The 23,978-nt window shown below is 46.6% G+C and overlaps 1 long non-coding RNA gene across 1 annotated transcript in view; it reads right to left on the bottom strand.

The window, feature by feature from the left end:
- The window catches only part of LOC106732413 (uncharacterized), a 66,698-nt gene extending 43,620 nt beyond the window's left edge, over positions 1-23,078 (bottom strand). Inside the window, exon 1 of the long non-coding RNA XR_012897585.1 lies at positions 22,855-23,078. This is a non-coding gene — a long non-coding RNA (uncharacterized LOC106732413). The remainder of the gene's footprint in view (positions 1-22,854) is intronic.
- Positions 23,079-23,978: the final 900 nt, after the last annotated feature.

The raw sequence follows: 23,978 nt of genomic DNA, 5'->3' as shown, positions 1-23,978 counted from the left end.
CCCCTCTCAGTCTTCTCTTTTCCAAACTACACAAGACCAATTCCTTCAGCCTTCCTTCAGATCTCATATTCGCTAGACCTTTAATCATTGTTGTTGCTCTTTTCTGGATCTTCTCCAATTTCTCCACATCTTTCTTGAAATGTGGTGCCCTGAACTGGACACAATACTAGGGATGTAAGTGACTAATCGACTAGTCAACTATCCGATAAGCAAAAACTGTGGCAGAGTTAGGAACACACTCCAAACAAAGTCCCAGCGCACTACTCTAACCACTAGGCACATTCCCTGTGTGCCACTCAGCTCTGAAAGGGAGTTTGTTAAACTGCCTTCTCATACTCGTGGGCTGTGTCTACATTGGCACCCCTTTCCGGAAAAGGGATGCTAATGTAGACTTTGGAATAGGCAAATCCGCAGGGGATTTAAATATCCCCCGCGGTATTTGCATTAACATGGCTGCCGCTTTTTTCCGGCTTGGAGATAAGCAGGAGAAAAGCACCAGTCTAGATGTGATTCTCCGGAAAATAAAGCCTTTTCCGGAGGATCTCTTATTCCTACTTTCGCAAATAAGAGATTCTCCGGAAAAGGCTTTATTTTCCGGAGAATCACGTCTAGACTGGCGCTTTTCTCCGGCTTATCTCCAAGCTGGAAAAAAGCGGCAGCCAAGTTAATGCAAATACCGTGGGGGGTATTTAAATCCCCCGTGGATTTGCCTATTCCAAAGTGCTACATTAGCATCCCTTTTCCAGAAGGAATGCCAATGTAGACACAGCCCCGGTGTGCCTTGGGCTGAGATACACTCCAGTCTCTAGTGAACAATGCCGATGTGTCAAGCCCGCATCTCAGTCCCCACTGGCACATGTACACCCCAGGCACTTTCTCAAGCACAAGAATAATAGCTCTTGGTTAGTAGCAGCCACTTATACCCAGCTCTGTTCCTCCCAGGCTATGGCTCAGTCAAGACAAGTGCAAATTGGAGGAGAGAAAACAGAGGAGGTTTAAAAAAATACGTTTTTTTTTCCAATTTCGCTTTGAACATGCTTCCTCTTGGATCTCTCTGGCCTGCAGGGAGGGGACCAGGCCTGGCAACGGCAGGGCTAACATCAGCCTCCTATGTGCATCGCACCAGAGGACGTGGCATGAGGATGGTAGGGTGATTCATGGCTCTGTGCTATGAAATGCTGGGTTTGAGTTCTGAGCCACCAATCTGAAGCTCTGCCCATCCCTCCCAACTACCTCTGCTAGGCTGTGTCTAAACTACATGGCTCCATCAATGGAGTCATGTAGATGAGGGTTGTAGGCAAAGGGAAATGAAGCCGCGATTTAAATAATCGCGGCTTCATTTAAATTTACATGGCTGCTGCACTGAGCCAACAAACAGCTGATCAGCTGTTTGTTGGCTCAGCGCGCTAGTCTGGACGCTCCCACGCCGACCTGAAAGCCCTTTATCGACCTCCCCGTTATGCCTCGTAGGATGAGGTTTACCGGGGAGGTCGATAAAGGGCTTTCATGTCGGCAGGGGAGTGTCCAGACTAGCGCGCTGAGCTGACAAACAGTTGATCAGCTGTTTGTCGGCTCAGCGCAGCAGCCATGTAAATTTAAACGAAGCCGCGATTATTTAAATCACGGCTTCATTTCCCTTTACCAAACAACAAATCTGTCGACAGAGCCATGTAGTCTAGATGTACTCTAGAGACCCTCTGGCAGCACAGCTGGGAGAGAAAGAAGGATGCTGCTGGTCTCCTGGCTCAGGTCCCAGTGTAACAAAGAGAGAAGATGCCAAGACACTATACTGTGCAGGGCACCGGCCACCATTACCTACCTGCTTTTGAGCAGCCTGATCCTGTGTTCCTTGTATCCTTAAACAGGGGGAGCATTGCCCAGTGGGAGTGAGGGGCCCTAGGTTCCACTCTGCCTGTGTCATGACCCAGCTCAGTGACCTTAGTTAAGCTGCTTGGTGCCTCAGTTTCCCCATCTGTGAAACAGGGACAAAGATACTGGCCCTGCCTTTGTAATCTGCAAACAACAGTTCATTTGACTTTCGAGCTCTTTCCAGGTGGGTTTTACCACCCCCTACATAGATAGAGAAACTGAGGCAGAAGTGAGGGAAGTGACCTGCTCAGAGGTGAACCAGTGGCTGAGCACCCAGAAGCCCAGATTCCCAATTCCCATCTCTCTCGCACTGGGAAAGGGAGGAGGGACACCCTTGCTGGGCCGTAGCTTTTGGGGCTGTCACCAAAGGGCCTGATTTCCCTCTCCAACAGCAGGTTCACGAGCCTGTGACTCCATGAAATTCAACACTGCTGACCCTGATTTGCACCAGCCCAAAGGAATCAGACCGAAAGCACCTGCCAGGAGCTTGGGGGAGGGGGTATTTTGTTCTGAGAAGGCTTATAAAGCACCCATCACCTAAGCGTCTGGACACCGTGCAGGCCTTCATCCTGCGAAGTAGGGACGCACCATCGTCCCAGTGTCACAGAGGGGTGAGAATGGAGGCACTGAGAGTTGAAGACAACCAGTAGCGCTGGGGCATCTTAGGGTACGTCTAAACTACATGGCTCCGTCGACGGAGCCATGTAGATTTGTTGTTTTGGCAAAGTCAAATGAAGCCGCGATTTAAATGATCGCGGCTTCATTTAAATTTACATGGCTGCCGCGCTGAGCCGACAAACAGCTGATCAGCTGTTTGTCCACTCAGCGCGCTAGTCTGGACGTTCCCCTGCCGACATCAAAGCCCTTTGTTGGCAGCCCCGGTAAACCTCATCCCACGAGGAATAACGGGGCTGCCGACAAAGGGTTTTGATGTCGGCAGGGGAGCGTCCAGACTAGCGCGCTGAGCGGACAAATAGTTGATCAGCTGTTTGTCGGCTCAGCGCGGCAGCCATGTAAATTTAAATGAAGCCGCGATCATTTAAATCGCGGCTTTATTTGACTTTGCCTATGTGTTAATCTACATGCCTCTGACGACAGGGGCATGTAGTCTAGACACAGCCTTAGAGACTAAGAACAATATATGGGATCATGAGCTTCCAAAGAGCTTATCTAAGCACAAGAGCTGTTCTGCTACACTTCTACTCAATTACAGCAGTATGGGGGCAGGTCTAAAAGTGCCCTATAGCCATATAGCTCTGCCCTTGGGGTATGTCTACATACCCCTTGGTTCGAACTAACGTTACTTCTCATTTTTTAGTTCGAACAAAGAGGTTTGGTTCGAATGAATGCGTCCCGGCATGCACTTTCACTTTCAAAACAGCTGTTGATTGGAGTAACGTGCCGGCAAGATCATGCTAATGAAGCACGGGATATTTAAATCCCCGCTTTATTGACCATTTCGAATGCCTACATTTGCATCCCTAGTTCGAACTCGGGTGCAAGTGTAGACATACCCATAGAGCTGTATATCTGCTCTCTTGCTAGGGGCTGTGCTGGGACCCGGAAGCCACACCCATACCAAAATAACAAGTAGTCCTGTAGCACCTTAGGGTACGGCTAGACTGTGAAGGGTTTTCGGGATGCCTGTTGAAGGATAAACTTAACTTTTGTCAATATGACCCCTGCTGTTAAAGTCTGGTCTTTGTAAAGAGGTACGTGCTTGAGCACAGGTATACAAAAGGAGGGGACAGGTGAAACTGGTTTGAACCTGTTGTAAGGCCTGCAAAATGACAGTGAGGGGACAAATGATGATTGGAGGGAATTTGGTGCAAAGGGGCATGACCTGTATATGCATGCAATTGTAAGTGGTCAGTAAAAGGGGGGTAATTACCATGTAAGAAAGTACAAAAGACCTTGCCTTTTGTTTGGGCATTTGCAGAAACTTTGCAGAAACTTTTTTTTCTCCTGAGTATCCTGGAGGTTTTTGCCCTGGAATGCATTCCTGAATAAAGCTGGTTGCTTAAGAAGGGTGTCTGGAATTGATTTGGTAGGGGTTTTGGGCCCCCATCCGAACCCTCGGATTAAATTCTCCGTCATTTATGGTGTCAGAAGTGGGATGGATCGGGACACCAGGTGATTGTGACGAGCCGGACCGGAGAGACTGAACAGAAAGGCGCCATACAAATCGGTAAGAGATCCGTGTTAAAAATCTCACTGTTCTGTTCCTCTCTCCTTGTCCTGAACGGCTGCTTTCACTGGCGGTAAGCGTCCACCCTACGTTAAGAACATCCTTCCCAAGCAACTGTAAGTCTTTCTCTTTTCTTTTTCTTTATTTTTTTTATTTATTTATTTATTTATTTTTTTGGTTTTGAATAAGTTTGTTATAAAGGGGACTGTGGGAAGACACAGAAACAGGGTCAGCTCAGGCTTGAAGCTGAGAGGAAGGCAGGTTAGTGCCGGATTGGAACTGTCTTATAGGTAATAGGACAGGGATTATGGGGAATAAAGGATCTAAGATAGATCCAAAAACCCCATTGGGTAAAATGCTGCAGATTTATAGCCAGCCAGGGAAATTGCCAGCAGGTCTTAAGCTCAGGAGGCTGGCAAAGCTCACACACGCGTGGAATGAATATACTTATGTAGAATCAGAATTGCAATTCCCAGTTCAAGGTACCTTTCAATTAGAGAAATTAAATTATTTAAAGGGTGTCTTAGAGTCCAGTCACCCCTCCCAGATGAATTATTGGCACCTCTGGGATGATCAGGCCTCTAAATTAAGAGATAAATCCATAATGGCTAGCCTAAAGGACTCAAATGAAAAACTAAAAAAACAATTGGCAGAAATAAAGGAGAAATCTGACTCCTCTAAAGTTTGTCCACCTCCGTACGTTCCTACACCAAGCGCGCCCAGCGGAATCTACCCATCCATCTCGAAACCACCAGCTCCGCTGCCAGATCCACCTGAAGATCTATTGGACCTGTGGGTCCCCAATTTCCCGGCTCCCCTTCCCACCGACCTGCCCCAGCATCACCAAATATTGCTTACCGATCATTCAGCTGCATCAGCCCAATTTAAATCTCCCGCACATACTCACACCTCTGCAGGGGCAGTGGGGAATGTCAACCTGGCCAATAAAACTTCAGACTGTGAGCATACTCAGAGTCCAGTAATTCTGAAGCAGTCAGAAGTCTCCTCAAAAATGCTGCAGCGGACATTGGCAAAAGACTTAAAGGACCTGGGGTTTGTTATAACTAAAATAGATCCCGAAAATAACTCAGTGACTATAAGTAATGAAGTAAATAAGGATGTGATTATTGAAGTTGGACCTAAAAGTTTTCCTGGACTGTTTAAAGAGAATATTAATCTTTTCCCACTAAGACAATTTCCTAATCCAGCAGGGGGCGCCCCAGCACTTATCCACGTCCCCTGGACACCTAATGACATCATGAATTTTAGGCTTACTCTCCCAAAAATAAGAGAGGATCCTGTGGGCTTGCAAAGGGAATTGCGCCAGATTTTTGAAGTTTATCAGCCTACCCACAGAGACATTGACATGCTACTCTCGGGAATAATGGAACCCCATGAGAAGCAAGCTCTTTACACCCAAGCAAGGCGAGGCCCTGGGGATACTCCTGCCCACCTGGGTGAGCAATGGCCCCAAGATTTGCCAGGAATTCCTGCTACGGCTGCAGAACGTACCAGGCTAGCAAACGACCGTACAGGTCTCCTGAATGCAATTACCGAAATGGTTCCAGTGCAAACTGATTGGTCTAAAGTATATAACTGCAAACAGAAGCCAGATGAAAGCCCTGTTGATTTTCAGGCAAGGCTCTTTGCAGCCATGAGAAAGTATAGCACCTTTAACCCAAATGATGCCAATATGCGCACTATGGTAGTAACCACCTTTGTGCAGAATTTAAGACCAGAAATTGGAGACAAGATTATTAATAATATGATTGGATGGAAAATGGAAACTACTGAGAAAATTTTGGAAGCTGCAACTCAGTTCTTTGACAACTTGCAAATAGAAAAACAAAAGAAAAAGGAACTTAAAAATACCCTAATGGCACTACAAATACAAGATTTACAAGGCCACGGGCAACCAAAAGGTCAGAGGGAAGGCCCAAACAGACCCCGGCGTGGCCCCCAACCTAATGATGTGTGTAATTACTGTGGTGGGTTTGGCCATTGGAAAAATGAATGCCGTAAAAGACGACAAACTAGATTTAACCAGGGCTCCAACAGACAGTCCGGACCATTGCCACAAGGACAGAGGTGGCCCAATACTAACCCCTTTCCAGCAGGTGCACCCAACAGAGACTACCCTCCGGAGGACCGACAAAGGATTAATCCGTTCTGACTATGCCCAGAGGTTATTGATAAAACATTGCAATGCTCTCTGTTACCTTCTGTCTCTCTTTCTGCTACACCTGATGCCTTAGTTTCATTTTCCGTTAATGGAAACAAACATGAATTTCTAATTGATACTGGTGCCTCTCTTTCCACAATAAGAGAGGATGAAGCTCCCAGTCTGGCCAGAACTGGAGAAATAGTAAATGCTGTGGGGGTTGGGGGAGTAACTATCCCCCATGCAATGAGTGAACCGTGTTCCTTAACCATTGGGCCTTTGACAGAGGAACATGCCTTTCTGTTATCTCCCAGTACGCCTGTAAACTTGATGGGTAGAGATCTGCTGTGTAAATTGAATGCTACAATTTATTGTTCCCCTGAAGGGGTCTTTGTTGATATACCCCATAATCAGGCACCAAATTTCCTCATGATGTTAACAACAGACGGACAAGGTATAAACCCAGACTCCAAACTGGAGAGTGTGGAGCTGGACCAGGTACCAACGTCTTTGTGGGCTTCTCACTCCAATGAAGTTGGGAAACTGTTAACAGCAGAGCCTGTACGGATCAGGTATAAACACGGCCGGCCTTACCCTCGAGTGTCTCAGTACCCCTTGTCCCAGGAAGCGGAGGAGGGCATAGCGCCTGTAATCTCCTCCCTGTTGGAACAAGGAGTGCTCATAAGAACGCAGTCTGTGTGTAATACCCCAATACTTCCAGTCAAAAAGGAGGGGAAATTTGATGATCAAGGGAGACAGATATATAGATTTGTGCAGGACCTAAGAGCTGTAAATCAGTTTGTTATCCCCAGATTTCCTGTGGTTCCTAATCCAGCAACAATATTGTCCTCTATCCCTGCAGGTGCTAAATGTTTCTCTGTCATAGATTTATGTTCAGCCTTCTTCTCCATTCCCATTGATAAGGATTCACAGTTTTTGTTTGCTTTTTCCTATAAAGGGGAGCAGCTGACCTGGACCAGACTTCCTCAAGGGTATACTGAAAGTCCCACCCTTTTCTCACAACTGTTAAAAAGGGACCTTGATTCAATTTCTCTGCCAAAAGAGTCTACCCTTGTTCAGTATGTTGATGATTTATTGATAGCCTCACCTAATCACGAAGCATGTAAAACGGATACTGTACATTTGCTGTGTGAATTAGCAAAGAGAGGTCACAAAGCCTCCAAGGCAAAGCTCCAGTTCTGTAAAGCAGAGGTTGAATATTTGGGTCACCTCATATCCCAAGAAGGGCGAAAGCTTACTGATAAACGCATAACCTCTGTTCTTTCTCTCCCTCGCCCAGTAACTAAGAAACAGGTTCGGTCTCTCTTAGGTGCTGCTAGCTATTGCAGACAATGGATTCCTAATTTCTCTGGTCTTGTAAAACCCCTTGTATCTCTGACATGTGACAAGGTGAAGGATCCCATCCCGTGGACAGAGGAGGAAGAAAAATCCTTTCAAAAAGTGAAAGCTGCTTTGGTCTCTCCACCCTCTCTTGGGCTCCCTAATTATGATAAACCCTTTACTCTTTTTTGCCACGAACAGGATCAGGTCGCTTCGGGAGTATTATGTCAGCCATTTGGAAATCGCCTTCGTCCTGTAGCTTATTTTAGTGCTCAGCTTGACCCAGTAGCAAAGGGTTTCCCCCCGTGTCTTAGAGCTGTGGCCGCAGCTGCTGTACTATTAGAAAAAAGTCAATGCCTGGTATTGGGTCACCACCTGACACTTGCTGTACCCCATGCAGTGCAAGCTTTGTTGAATAAGACTAAGACCCAGCATTTGTCAATGCAAAGACTGACTAACTATGAGAAAGCCCTTTTAGGAGCCCAGAATGTCTCTATAGTACGCTGTTCTACTTTAAATCCTGCCACCCTTTTTCCTAACCCTACTGATGGAGAGCCCCATGAGATGGAACCCCACGATTGTTTAGCATTGGTGGACCTCACTTGTACCCCACGATCTGATCTAAGGGACATTCCTTTGTCCAATCCTGATTTAGTGTATTACACTGATGGGTCATGTAAAAGGGATGAAAGGGGAAACCTTATAAGCGGGTATGCTGTTGTTTCTGATCATGCAATAATTGAAGCTCATTCTCTTCCAGGGATAAAAAGTGCACAAGCCGCTGAACTAATTGCTCTCACTCGTGCCTGTATTTTAGCTACTGATCAATCTGTTAACATTTATACTGATTCAATGTATACTTTTAATATCTGTCATTCTGTAGGTCAGATTTGGAAACATCGAGGATTCTTAACATCCTCGGGAAGTGCTATTTCTAATGGATCCCTTGTTAATGACCTCTTGCTTGCTATTCAATTACCTTTTGCTATTTCTATTATGCATTGCAGTGCTCATACTGATAAAACTGATACTATATCAGTAGGAAACAGACGGGCAGATTTTGCAGCCAAGAATGCAGCTGCCAGTGGACCTCCAGCTCCATTTCAAATCCTGGTTGCTGTTTCTGTTCCCCTGACTCTAAATGATTTATCCCTGTTGCAATCTAGGGCACCTGAGAAGGAACAACACAATTGGTACAAAGCTGGGTGTCGTATTCAAGATAATAACATTTGGCTTTCACCAGATGGACGACCTGTGGCTCCTTCTACGTTGGTGTCCCACTTGGCTACCATTACCCATGGATTAGGACATATGAACAAAAGGGGGGTAGCAGACCAGATTCTGAAGCATTGGTATGCGCCCGGGATTCACCAAGCTGCTGCTAAAATCAACAGCAATTGCGCTACTTGTCAAAAGTTCTCTACCCAGGGTGGAGAAAAGACTACTCTGAGTGCTCATACTTGGGCCTATGGACCCTTCCAATATTTGCAGATTGATTTTATAGAGTTAACCCTTTCCTGTGGGTTCAAGTATTGTCTGGTTATTGTATGTGTGTTCAGTGGTTGGGTGGAAGCTTTCCCTTGCCGCCGAGCGGACGCCACTACTGTGGTGAAGAAATTAGCTACTGAGGTGGTTCCCAGATTTGGAATCCCTTTAAAAATTGACTCGGATAAGGGAACCCATTTCACAGCCAAAATCCTGCAAGATCTGTGTAGAGCCCTCCACATAGAACAACGATTCCATACTCCATATCATCCCCAAAGTTCAGGGCATGTTGAAAGGAAAAACCTCGATATCAAACGGAAGTTAAGCAAGATTATCTCTGATACTGGACTCAAGTGGCCACAGGCATTGCCCCTTGCCCTCATGCATATCCGAAATACCCCAAACCGCAAACATGGTCTCACCCCTCATGAAATCCTATTTGGGAGGCCAATTTTACTTGGATTTGAGCCTCCTGGAAAAATTAATCCTTCCCACTTGTCTGAATGTTATGACGAACTACTTCAATACTGTATACATCTGTCTAAAATTGCTTTTAGTCTCTCCTCTCAGGTTGCAGAAGCCTTACCTGTCCCAACTGATGTGCCTTGCCATGATGTGCAACCAGGAAACTGGGTCCTGATAAAAGAATTCCGGAGGAAAGACTGCCTATCTCCAAGGTGGAATGGTCCCTTCCAGGTCCTGCTGACTACCAACACGGCTGTGAAGGTAGCCGAGCGAGATTCTTGGATACACGCAAGCCACGTGCGCCGCACCGTTGACCCTCAGAAGTTGTGTGAATTTGCCTCTCCCGACATATCGCCTCCTACTGAACCTGTCAGCCCAGAGCCAGAAGAGAACGACTTTCTACCGCTTTCTGAGAAAGAAATCGAATCACTTCTCCTGAACGAGGGATATACATCATCGGAAATCAAAGACCTGGACCTCATTCACTACGCTCTCACTACAGGCCAGATCCCTTCTGGTCCTATTAGTCACGTTGACATTCCACAACAATCTGCACCCGACCTTGCCATTGACCCTACCGGCATTTTGTCAGAGGACGGTGGGTTTTCTACTTATAACCTCCGTCCGCGCAAGTGCTGAAAGGATTACAATCCTGCACAATGGCTAAACTCTTGTTCCTCCTTTGTATAGGCCTTATTTGGCTCCAAGGGGGGAATGGTATTGGTACTAACACCTTTCTGCAGCTGGCAGAAGGTATGGCACGAGCCGCAAACAAAACTAACTGTTGGGTGTGTGCCTGGGCACCACAAAGTGCGCATAGTGGATACCCAATAGGTGCCCTTCCGTTAAACAAAACTGGACTAGTAAGTGATGCATTACTGGAACAAAATGACCAAACTGTGTGGTTCAACCAGACTGGGTGCATCCAATTATCATTCAGTGGTACAAGCCCCCTATGTAGGAATCTTACAGGTACCACCTTTGTCGGGAAATCAAGCTGCACACACATTATAACAAAGCTGAATGGGACACATGTATGGCATAATGGTTCCACTATGTCTACCGCAAACCTTTGGTGCACCCTATTCAAACCAGAAATAACAACCATATGGGGAGGGACCACTAGTACAGACCTTTGCAAGGAAGGTAACACCACCTTTGGGAACCGAGCCATGATGACATATCAGTCTGACTCGTGGAACATGTATAATTATTGGTGGATATGCGGTAAATTTGCCTATAAAAGGCTTCCGCAGAATGCCTCAGGGTTTTGTTACCTCGGTCTTGTGACACCAGCTATGAGAATTGTTGACACTTTGCCACCAGGGCATATCAGGAATAAGCGGGATGGGTCTTGGGAGAAAGCATGGAACTGGATAGAACAAACTGCCCTTGCAGTAGCTGAAACTACCATTCCATGGGTAGGGCAGGCAAAAACAAATCATGATTTAAAAACAATGTCCTTGCTTATGGAAAAATTCATGAATACCACAGAAGGGGCATTAGGTGTGGTACAGGATAATTTAAATGAATTACGAATCTTTACCCAGCAAAACAGACTGGCTCTTGACTATCTACTAGCAGCTCAAGGAGGGGTATGTGGATTAATAGGCCCAGAGTGTTGTGTTAAAGTTTCTGATGTGAGTTCAAACCTAACCACAAGGATAAAGGAAATCCAAACATTGTCTGTCCAGACAAAAACATTTAGAGAGCAGTTGCAAGACTGGAATCCTTTGAATTGGTTGGGAATAGAGTTAAGCGAACTCATGAAGAAAGTGGTGGGAGGAATATTGATGTTCCTTGTCTTAATATGCTCTATATACATAATGATACAGCTAGCCTTATGCTGTATTAAAAGGTGCTTACAAAAGATAGAAAATGTAGCAGAAAGCAAAGTACAACAGATGCTTCTGCTAAATGTACAGAACCCTCCCAAGAAAGACTACAAAGACACTTGCACGTTTGAGGATGAATGGGAAAGGATGCTTCAGATTAATTGTGATCCACAAGTGGATCAAAGGGGGGAATGAAGGATAAACTTAACTTTTGTCAATATGACCCCTGCTGTTAAAGTCTGGTCTTTGTAAAGAGGTACGTGCTTGAGCACAGGTATACAAAAGGAGGGGACAGGTGAAACTGGTTTGAACCTGTTGTAAGGCCTGCAAAATGACAGTGAGGGGACAAATGATGATTGGAGGGAATTTGGTGCAAAGGGGCATGACCTGTATATGCATGCAATTGTAAGTGGTCAGTAAAAGGGGGGTAATTACCATGTAAGAAAGTACAAAAGACCTTGCCTTTTGTTTGGGCATTTGCAGAAACTTTGCAGAAACTTTTTTTTCTCCTGAGTATCCTGGAGGTTTTTGCCCTGGAATGCATTCCTGAATAAAGCTGGTTGCTTAAGAAGGGTGTCTGGAATTGATTTGGTAGGGGTTTTGGGCCCCCATCCGAACCCTCGGATTAAATTCTCCGTCACTGTCAAGAGACATTTATATGCATTGGTGAAATGGGTGCCTTTCCCATTCCTGCATCCTCTTTACATGGGTCTGGCTCCCATCTCTTCTTCCAGCCCTACTCAATATTTATTTTTGCCCAAGCCATTGCTTTTCACAAAGCAACTGAAATCAAATCCCCGTTATGGCCACTGAAATGAGAAACATTCGCCTCTCGTTCGTCAGATTTCTGCTCTATTAATCCTCTTCCGTTCCTGTCCCTTCCCTGCTCAGGTCCCCATTGGTGCCACACACTATACTTTCAATTTTGCTGGGAAATTGTTCTCAGTAATGAGAAAGCAATAAAAACTAAAGTGTTATCCAGAACTCTCTGCTGGCACAGCAAAAGCCTGCTGGGTTTTGGAGTTTTTCCTCTTTCACCTTTAAAAATTGCCTGGGTCTCACGAATCTGCAATTATTACAGTACTCAAGACATTTCCTGCAATGTGACACACATTCTCCAGACACGCACTGTGGCATGCGAGTATGCAAGTGGTATGAATGTGCAGGAAGGGCTGATTGTGTGTTTTGTGACTTTCTCTAGCCTGTCGGTGTAACTGTATTCACACTGGGCTCTTCTGCTTCACCTGGGAGGGAAGTAGAGTGCGAACTGTAAATTACATGGATGAAACTTGAACACCGCTGTGGCTAAGTCTCAGAATTACTGTCTGCATTTGTACAGGGTCTGTACGGTGGGCGGGGACAAGGGGTTCCCGTGAGGACAACAACATTCCCACATGCCTGGGTGGGTGGTATAAACAGAACATTTGGAAAAGCCTTTTGGTTGTGTAAGTGCTGGGTTATTTAAAGGAGCTTTTGGGTTACGGGTTGAAATTAAAAGATTCTTCATCAAAAATATCTGTCTCAAGAACGATTTTCCACCCCTCTAACACGCCTCCACAGCCAACAGTCCCTACACAAGAGAGGTTAAAGGCTGGAGCAGTAGGACTATTGTGAGTCTAGAATGAGACACACTGGCAGGTCTGAACGGGGTCGAAAAAGCAGGAAGCGTAGTGGGTCATGATTGAGACACAGCGGAAGAGCTATGAAAGGAAATTTGCATTAGGCTCTGGCCTTCATTAGGGCTGTTTACCCTCCCATTTGGAAGGAACTGGTTTTATGTCCCACAGGCCTGCTTCTCCTTTCACTGACACTAGAGAAATGCAAGTGACTTCCATGGAGTTACTCCTGATTTACACTGATGTAAGCAAAACTTAGGAGTGACTTTCAGCACCCACTGTGGAAAGTCCTTCAGGACCTTGGTATTTTGAGGAAGACTCCCAGCTCTTTGGCCAATCTAAGGATTTTTGAAAAATGTCCATGCAGAGCACGTAAAGTCAGTGTTGTTTTCAAGTTGTCATTGTCAAGTCCAAGTCGAGTCTCAAGTCACTACAGTTCAAGTCCCAAGTCGAGTCTCAAGTCTTAATTTAAAAAAATGTCAAGTCACTTTTGTACAAGCCAGCAATATCGGTATTTTCGGACAATTTTTTCACCCAGCAATATCGGTATTTTCGGACAATTTTTTCACCAAGTCAATTTAACAAAATTAGCAAGTCTCAAGTCAAGTCTCAAGTCACAGACAATGAACCTGAGTCGAGTCTCAAGTCTGTTAGAGAAAAGAAACTGCCCCCCAGTAAAAAAGTTTGGCCAGGCCGCTAATGTTATAGTGGGCTGCAGTACTCCTTGAGAGAAACCGGCCACACCCTTCCTGCATACCATTGCCTTTAGAAAAAGGGAAGGTGTGAAGAGGGGAAAATAGCCTCAGACTCTCCCACCCGTCACCTTGGCGTGAGAACTGCGGGGCTTACCTGGTTGCATGAAACCTGCACAGTTTCGGCCCTACTCCTGGGACACAGACCCCCACTTGGTGACCATTGGGCCATATATGGTAATATGCAAGCGCAGGAAAGCGATGTGCAGATTTGGGGATAAATACCCATGGCACAGTTCGCTCTAGGAGGTCTTCGCAACACACGTACCACCGTGCGTGAGCCTTCTCCAAGCGCTGCCGGTCTGATCAACCGACCAGCCACCTTCCCCGACTCTCGGGCGTAACCAAGGCCTTCGCAACCAAACCGATATCTGTGAAATGTTCCGTGTGCTGTGTAAGTTGGTATGTATGATTTGATTTTTTCCTGTTGTATAAGCTTAGTGTTGTAGTTGTTTTTGGGTAGTACATAAGAGTTTGTAGTTATCACTGTTATTTAATTACTGTAGCTGGATATTTTAAGATCCGAGACTATTCCCCTTGCCATTCCCATCCTTATATCTGACACGTTTTACTAGAAACCATAGAATAAATATAATAAATACTGTAAATTCATTATTAACACGGTCTATTAAAAATCTTAGAATAAATACTATAAATTCACCACTGTCAAATAAATAATTTTTATTTGATAAAACTGTCCACCTGGTTCTGTCCTTCCTCCCTTGGGTATTCATCATCGGACCTGTGATTCTCGCAACAAAGTCGAGTCACCTAGGCGACTTAAGTCGGACTCAAGTTCAAGTCGTGGGACCCGAGTCAACAACTCTGCTTAAAGTCATGGCTGTAGGAGAAAGAAAGAGTGAAGTATGTATCTGGTGCTTGAACCAAAGTTAACAAGAGTAATAGACTGGCCGAGTCAGAAGCAAATGTTTGCCTGCAAGTCAGTGTCTCTCGGCACTAGACCTGCTAGCACTGATAAAAGCACGTGAAGTATGTAAATACAGGCAACTGGGATAGGCAGGGACACCCAGCTGAGAACATGATAAAATAGTTTGAAACAAGAGTGAAAGCACAGCAATGGGTAGTGTGAATGCTTTGGAGGAAAGTACCAAGGGAGGTACCAAACGTGTCATTAATGCGTGAGATGATACTTACCGTGGGTATCATAGATTGTTCATTTCTGTCTATAAATGTTGGGGTGCCTCAACTTAACTCTTTGGCCAGCGTAGGGGGCGATAGTGAAATCCATACTGTCGATTGAGCCACCCATTGTCCCAGGTACAAATACATAGGGGCTCAGAGGCCATCTGGTACCTATTAATGTACTCCGACAATAAACCTGACACGGGTGCCTTTGTATCTTATCTGAGTCTGTGGGGGCTCTTGTGAAGTCTATTATGCTAGCTACCTGCACTGAGTTGGCACGATATACTGAGGAGACATATGAAAACGCAGGCAGCCGAACATTTATCATCACTAACAGAGCAAGAGACCTGTCAGGACGCCACACCAGTGAATCCTGAATATACTGTATCGCTGCCCTGAACTACTAGAATGGCTCTTATGAAAAGTCCTGTGTTCCCAGAGCACACTCAGAATTGGATAAAAACATAACAAATCCTGTTGCTGAAAGACTGCAAAGCAACATTACTTATTTCTTCAGAATGACCACAGGCAAGAAGAGAAAAAACAGGCGGTTCCCTAAGGCAGCCAGGAATGGCTCACCCCACCTGGCTCCAGGAAGGCTCTTTTTCTAGACTAGCTCTAATTATTCACTTTCCTATAGTGCTCCTTAATTTGCGAGCATGACTAGGAAGCCGCCCCTTCCCCCCCCCCCCCCCCCCCCCATCATAAGATGATAGTTTGCAATTCCAACACGGTCTTCAATACCCCACATATAGCTACTCCCACAACTACAACAGCCACCCTCTGCTGCAGGCCCACACATACACTTCCCAATACAGATGACTTCCCACTGAGCCTTTTCCTCTGCAAGTGTATTGTCACTAGTGTTTGCCCCGAATTGCTGATACAAAAAGTCCCTTTGCAAACGTGATATGCAACTGCCTGTCCTTATGATGCAGTTTTATTTTAATAGCCCAGTTTAACTCTGGTACAATTTAATTTGCAATTTAAATGCAAATGAGAATTTAGTGAAAACCAACACAATCGTCCATGTCAGCCTGCTCTTTTCTCTGTCTGGTTAATAAGTCTTCGGAATTTAAGTATTTATTACTTCTGGTGTTTCATCATATAACTACTGTTGTTCTTCTCTGAAACAATGCAGAGCGCCAGGTGATGAGATTAGCGAGAGGGAGGGTTGAGATCTCCATACACTTCTGTCATGACTGATTGATCATCTTATTCACAGAGGCTGTGTCTAGACTGGCAAGTTTTTCCACAAAATCATTTGCTTTTGTGGAAAAACTTGCCAGCTGTCTACACTGGCCACTTGAATTTCTGGAAAAGCACTGACGATCTCCTGTAAAATCATCAGTGCTTTTCCGGAAATACTATGCTGCTCCCGTTCGGGCAAAAGTCTTTTTCCGAAAGACTTTTGCACAAAAGGGCCAGTGTAGACAGCATAGTACTGTTTTCTGCAAAAAAGCCCTGATCACGAAAATGGCAATCGGGGCTTTTTTGCGGAAAACCGCGTCTAGATTGGCCATGGACGCTTTTCTGCAAAAAGTGCTTTTGCGGAAAAGCATCCTGCCAATCTAGACATGCTTTTCCGAAAATGCTTTTAACGGAAAACTTTTCCGTTAAAAGCATTTTCGGAAAATCATGCCAGTGTAGACGTAGCCAGAGTGAATAGATAAGGTGTTATTCCAAAACAGCAGCTAAAGGCTTAGGGAAGAACGGGATCTGGAGCTGGGGTGAAATGCTGAATTTTGCAGGCTGCTGTTGGACATTTGGTGATTCTGTCCAGTACAGCAAGCTTCTGTCCTGTACAAGGAGAATTGGAGCCTGCCAGAATTCCTCCAGTGATGCTGCAGGTAAATTCCACACACAGGATGCGGGCTCAGAGGATTGATAATAGGATCTATTCTAGATGGTTTGAATGTGGCTCACTGGAAGCAGATGGAATTTGAGTCACCATCTAATAGCAAGTAGGCAAGTATCAACAGCAGGGAAATAGTCACATGGTGCTGATTGGCTGGCTAACAGGAGCGAATGAGCTGCAGAGACTCAGTTCAAAGAGCACTTGCACTGAGGCCACCCAGGCCACACCAGCATGTGTGGAGAACTGAACAGGACTCCGCTAGGCCAGGTGGCTAGGCTGGCACTTTGCCCCACTAGGAATATAGGCACTGCCAGACAACATCTGACCCAGGTCCAGCTACTCCAGTCTGCGGTCTCTGACATTAGTCTGGGTCCAGCTGCTTCAGAGGAAGCTGTAAGAACCCCTTGATATGGGGTAATTTGCCCCCCTTAAAAAGTTCATCCTAAACCTTAGGGCTGCGTCTAGACTGGCAAGATTTTGCGCAAAAGCAACTGCTTTTGCGCAAAAATCTTGCCGCCTGTCTAGACTGGCCACAAGTATTTGCGCAAGAACACTGACTTTGTAATGTACATAATCAGTGTTTCTTGCACAAATACTCCAATGCTCCCACTCAGGGATAAGCCCTCTTGTGCAAGTATTCTTGTGCAAGAGGCCCAGTGTAGACAGACAAGTTAATTTCTTGCGCAAGAAAGCACGATGGCTAAAATGGCCATCGGAGCTTTCTTGAGCAAGAGAGCATCTACACTGGGCATGGATGCTTTTGCGCAAAAGCAAATCTTTTGCACCAAGGCACATGCCAGTATAGACGCTCTCCTGCGCAAACACTTTTAATGGAAAAACGTTTCTGTTAAAAGTATTTGCACAAAATCATGCCAGTCTAGACACAGCCTAGTAATTTGAGATTGTTTTCCAAGTCCTGAATCATGAGGTTTACACACCGCCTTCCAGAACTCCTCTTCCGCACTAACTGTTGTAGCCCTGGACAGCAACCCACAGCAACCCTCCACACCTGGCCAGCCTCAGCCCAGTGAAGACTGACATCACACTCTGATTTGCAATAGAGATGTAGCCGTGTTAGTCTGGTCTAGCTGAAACAAAAGACAGGACTATGCAGCACTTTAAAGACTAACAAGATGATTTTTAGGTGATGAGCTTTCATGGGCCAGACCCACTTCCTCAGAATTGCATGAGGGTAGTTTGTGCAATTCCCAGAGCTGTCATCCTCAATGACAGGCACAGGGAGGCAGAGGGAGTACGGAGATTGATGAAGGGGGAGACAGAGGGCATTAGGCATTTTAGCTTCCTCCAGTAGTGCAAAAAGCATTTTAAAACTAGAGCAAACTTGCTCTTTGCCGGGTCCGGGTGTAAGCCGTGAAAATGAAATATTTTGGCCACGCTTGAAAGCCACAGCGCCTCACAGTGACCAGAGAACGGGATAGGATCAAACTGATCTCCACTGAAACACATTCATCACCATCCAGTGTCTGTTCCCCTCCCCGCCCAGACTCTCTCACACTTCATAAAACCCCTTGTGAAATTTACTAGGTGGCGCACACAGCTGTGAGTTTAGCGACTGTGGTTAAAATAAACAAACTTAAATCAATATCTGGCCTGGGAGATAAACTAGAGCAGTGCCATGGCTGCTCTGGCTGACCTGGGAGGCCAGCACAGAATCAAGAAGCCTGACAACTCCCCTCGCAGCCTTCACCAAGCAGACGTCAGATGCAGAGTTTAAGTGTTGTGCTTGGTTAAAGCAGTGTCAGTCTAGAATCGCTTCCTTCATTCTCAGGGGATTTACTCGGCATTTACACTTGAGTAACAGCAGCATTTGGTCCTACCTGCTGGGCAAGGAAGTGTGTCTGGAGCCATTTTCCTCGTGGCGTTTGAGGGGGAGGATGCAGAGGGCCGGGGAGGCGCATGTGGCAGCAGCAAGGCTTGCTCCTTGTTGAATATGGAGAAGAACAGCCGTCCTCTCCAAAGCCTAAGTCTGGCTTCCCAGGACCCAGGGAGCTGTGCTGAAATGCTGAACTTTGCAGCCTTCAGTTCGACATATGGCTGGTGCAGAGGAAGCCCACACAGGGAGCCGCCTGGGAGCTGTCTGTCTGTTGCATCCTTTCACTGCACACACTCATTCCAGCACATACCGGCTCCCGCCTCAGTCATGACATTAGTAATTCCCGGAGGCACCGCCAGTCTAGCCCCCTGCTCTGCGTTTCCCCACTGGGATCCAAAAGCCTCGCTGAAAAAATGGTCAGTGGAGCAGAATGAAATGGAGCAGCTGGTGAGAGGAATGGCATGCACGTGTCCTCATGCGCCGGCGTCCCAAGCCAGTCCATTGGCGCTTTGACGGCTGAGTCTCAGAGGGGCTGTATTTTCACGCCACCGCCCGCAGTGCCACAAAAACATTTTGATCTTTTGCCTTTGGCTTGTGCCTTCCTCTCAAACTGAAACGTTGCCCTCTGGGCAGATGTCATCCCTCTGCGAGAGGCACCTCCATTGCCAAAGGCTGCTGAAATGCTCCAGCTAACCCCTGTCAGACCCAGGGTCACAGCGGTTAGGAAGATAAATAACAGAACGCCCTCCCCCACTCCATGGCAGGTTCATGCTTCAAACCATGGAGGAGTCAGGCTACGTTTACACTACAGGCCTTGCCAGCACAACTATAACATTCTTGGAGGAGAGGCCCACCAGTGGCTTAGCCAAGATGGGCAGGCGCACCACCCCATGCTCGCGGGGTCCCTAACCCTCTGACTACTCCAAGCTCAGGCTGGATGACAACTGGTGGATCACTCGTCAGAGCGGCAGGTTTGCAGAAGTTTTGGTGGTGCCCAGAGAATGCCCAAAGAGGGCACCCCTCCCCCACTCAAACTCTCCCCCCACTCCACCTCCTGCCTAAGGCTCCGAGAGGGAGTTTGGGCAGGTGGGGGGGAGGAGCCGGGGCTCTGACAAGGAGTTTGGGAGCGGAGTTTGCATATCTTGCTGACAGGCTCCTTGGGCTCTCAGAATCCACACCACTCCGCCCGGCGTTTGAGAGGGTTCCAAAGCCATGGTGGTGTCACATCTCTCCCGTGGTCCCGTGGCAGCCCTGCATGGGCTCCAAGTTGGGGGCTAGCCAGTGTTTTGGCTGTACAATGCCTACTGGCCGTGAGGCAAGACACCCCGGAGCACCAAGCAGAAGGCCTGTGCTGTGTCTGACTCGGGAACAGGAAAGGTCTCTGCCCCTTGTTAATCAATAGGGCTCTCGGTCACCCCAGGAAACAGTTGGGTAGGCGACCCGAGGGGCTGGTGACTGGGGGAAAGCTGAGCTCTGCATTAGAGTTGTGTCCAAATGGCAGACAATCTGCTGCTGCCAGAGGGCAAATTTAAGCACCGAATTAAAAGGCCTCATTTGAAAAATCAGCAGCCACTGATGGAAGCCTTCCAGCTCAGCTGAGCACATTAGCTGATTGAATCAGAGGGGGGCAGGGGGCTGCATGGGGAAATGATCTGACACTACGCTGGAAGAAAAAAAGACTTCAGAAACTTCAGACAGGAGTCGCTGGGCCTGAGGGCACGGGGGGGGGGGGGGGGGAGGCAAATTCAGGCAGCTGCATTATACCAAACCGAGAGTGGTGTCTGTTGATCTCTCCTCCCATTATCCTAGTATCTGAGCCTGTGGTGGCTTTACATGCACAGCACCCCTGGGAGGTAGGGACAGGGCCGACTTATCCATTAGGCACAGTAGCACCGTGCCTAGGGCCCACGATACTTTTTGGGGCCCATGAAAATGTTTTAATTTCTTTTAAAATCAGAAGGAAAAAAAAAGTGAACTTTTGGGGTGGAAGAAAATGTTTTAATTTTTTTCCTCACATCAGAAAAAAAATGAAACTTTTAGGGCCCGCGAAAATCTATTAAATTTTGCCTAAAACAGAAAAAAAATAAAATGTTGAAGTATTTAAAGTTATATCAAAAATAATGTTTAATTTTTTTTTCATGGAGGAAGGGGGCCAGAAAGGCAAAAGTGCCTAGGGCCCACGAAAGTCATAATGCGGCCCTGGGTAGGGAAGGATGACTAGCCTCATTTTACAAAGGGGAGAACCGAGGCACAGAGAGAGCACGGGGCGAGCCACAACGTGGACCTAGATTTCGGGTTGCAATGCCTGTCAGTGCCCAAGTCCTTTCTTGCAAAGAAACAAAGGCTGAGGGGCTGTTTGCAGAGGTGGCTGCTTAGCATCACTGAGAGGCAGCACGTATTAAACCAATCCGCAGAAATCTTCACAGAACACCCCGTCAGTCAGTGGCCCTCATGGCCGAGAGATTTAGTAGAAGCCAAGAACTTAGTAGGGTTCTGAGCTGGATGTGGCTCTGGATAACATTGACCTTCAGTGGTGCAATAGTGAGGGTTAGGAAAAATCCCGTAAAAATAATTCTAGGGGTTTGGAAGAGACACAAACCCCTCATGGTTCAGTGCATAAGCCAACCCCTAAATAATGGGGCACAGGGAAAAACTTTGCTAGGCCAGATTGCTTCCTCCTCTGAAGAAGCTGGTATTGGGCCCTGGATACTGATCTAGTTGGACCCACTGGTCCGTGTGACAGGACATCTGCCCTGCACTGGTCCTACCAAGGGTTAAATCCAACCCTGGGAGAGGGCTGGTGTGTGGAGCTGAGGCAAGCAGCAGCCAATTAGGGCTCAGCTGGGGCTGTCTAAATAGGACTCCTGGAGGGAGGAAAACACACACAGCTGAGCAGCAGGAGGGACCTGGCTGCTAGGGATGCTGCAGAGGCTTCCTGAGATGGATCAGGACTGGGGAAAGGCAGGCAGAGCTGGGAAGCTCTGGCCAGGCAAACTCCTAGATTGAGGCCTTGCTCTCAAGGCCTGAGGGTACATGTGCTGCAGGGAGACAGCCAGGGCAGGAGAAGGCAGCAGGTCCCCCTTGCCAATGCTGAGTGGCCATTTCAGACTGCAGCCTGCCCCGGAGGCAAGGGGCTAAATGAAGACTGGCAGTGGGTCACTGAGGTAGGATGGGTGTCAGGGGATTGCGCTTCTCTGGGGAGGAGGGGGAGGACTGTGGGCTGAGAGGGACAGGGGGCCTGAGCCAATGCAGAAGACAGGTAACTGGCCAGCAGAAGGCGCTCCAAGGCTGAAGAGCTGATTCCCAAGAAAACCAGCAGGAGGTGCTGTGGCAGTGAGTCCCAGCCTGTGAACAGTCCCATCATGGCACTGTTTCTCTGTCCTCCGGATCCATCCCATTGCTGCTGCACTCATTGAGCCGGATTAGAGAACCATTCACCATAGCCTGTCAGACCCGGGCCTCCGCTGCTGTGAATCAGCCCATATCCACCAGAGCCATGTTCATCCTCACCAGCTGAGGAGGGTCTGTCTCACTGTGGAGTTTCTAATATCATGCAGACTTGGAGCATTATTTAGTGACGCAGCAATTACATCTGAAACCCATGGGGATCCTGGCGTGCTGCACCTCTACTGCCAGCTGGTACTCAAATGTGCTGGAAAAACGGGTAAACAGGGAAGTGGCAAAATTTGCAAAGGAAACTACAAAGGAAGTCCAAAGCAGACTGCAAAGAGCTACAAACAGATCTCACTAAACTGGGTGGCTGCATCTAGATTGGCATGATTTTCTGGAAATGCTTTTAACGGAAAAGTTTTCCGTTAGAAGCATTTTCAGAACAGAGCATGTAGATTGGCGCGGACGCTTTTCCGCAAAAGCACTTTTTGCGGAAAAGCGTCCATGCCAATCTAGACGCGCTTTCCACAAAAAAATCCCTGATTGCCATTTTCGCAATCGGGGCTTTTTTGCAGAAAACAAATCTGAGCTGTCTACACTGGCCCTTTTACACAAGCTTTGCGCAAAAGGGACTTTTGCCTGAACGGGAGCAGTATAGTATTTCCGCAAGAACCTACTGTAAGAAATCAGTGCAAGTCAATGCTTTTGTGGAAATTCAAGCGGCCAGTGTAGGCAGCTGGCAAATTTTTTTCCGGTAAAGCGGATGATTTTTCTGGAAAAACCGGCCAGTCTAGACACAGCCGGTGAGTGGGCAACAAAATGGCAGATGAAATTCAGTGTTGATAAATGCAAAATAATGCACGTTGGAAAACCTAATCCCAATTATATGTATAAAATGATAGAATTTGAATTACCTCTCAGGAGTGAAATCTTGGAGTCACTGTGGCTAGTTCTCTGAAAACACCCACTCAATGTGCAGCAGCCATCCAAAAAGCAAACAGAATGCTGGGACTCATTAAAAAAGGAATCTACAGGAGGAGAGAAAAATATCATATTGCCTCAGTATAAATCCATGGTACGCCCACCTCTTGCTTACTGCAGGCAGCCATGGTCACCCCATCTCAAAAAAAAAAAAAAAAAAAAAGATATATTCATATAGGAAAAGGTTTACAAAAAGGGCAACAAATGATTAGGGGGTTGGAAAAGCTTCCGTGTGAGGAGGGGTTAATGAGATTGGGACTTTTCAGCTTGGAAAAGAGACAGCTAAGTGGTGATACAATAGAGATCTATAAAACCATCACTACTGTGGAGCAATACATAAGGAAGTGTTGTTTAATCTTTCTTATAAAACAAGAACAAAGGGTCGCCAAATGAAATGAATAAGCAGCAGGTTTAAAACAAACAAAAGGAAGTATTTCTTCACACAACGGAAAGTCAACCTGTGGAACTCCCTGCCAGAGGATGTTGTGAAGGCCAGAACTATAACAGGGTTCAAAAAAAGAACTGGATAAATTTGTGGAGGTTAGGTCCATCAATTGCTATTAGCCAGGATGGGAAGAGGTTGTGTTCCTAGTCTGTTTGTCAGAGGCTGAGAATGGGTGACCGGGAGAGATCACTTGATTCCCTGGTCTGTTCATTCCCTCTGGGGCACCCGGCATTAGCCACTATCAGAAGACACGATATGGAGCTAGAGAAGAGATCCTTAAACTTTTTGGCCCGTGGCGCACCTGGGTCAATGCAACCCTTTCTGTGGACCACCAGTTGTTAATGGAAACTCACTGTTAATTACATAATTACGCACAAGCCATTTTGCTGGTGCTGCAGCGAGGGAGAATGGTTAAATTTAACAAATAGACTAAGCGCTTCAATTTTCTCATGTTTATCAAACTTCATTTGAAATAAAGTAAAATATTGATGTTCAACACAAAAGGTTTCAATGTTTTCTTTATTTATGGCAGGCGTGGGGAACCTTTTTTGGAGTAACTAGGAAGCCTAGTCCAAATTACCTAGTCTGTGCCGCGTGTAGCCGCGCGGCACG

The sequence above is a fragment of the Pelodiscus sinensis genome, chromosome 25 (genome assembly GCF_049634645.1).
Source record: "Pelodiscus sinensis isolate JC-2024 chromosome 25, ASM4963464v1, whole genome shotgun sequence".
NCBI lineage: Eukaryota > Metazoa > Chordata > Testudines > Trionychidae > Pelodiscus > Pelodiscus sinensis.
Note: the sequence above shows the minus strand (reverse complement) of the source record. Positions and strands in the feature narration are given on the sequence as shown.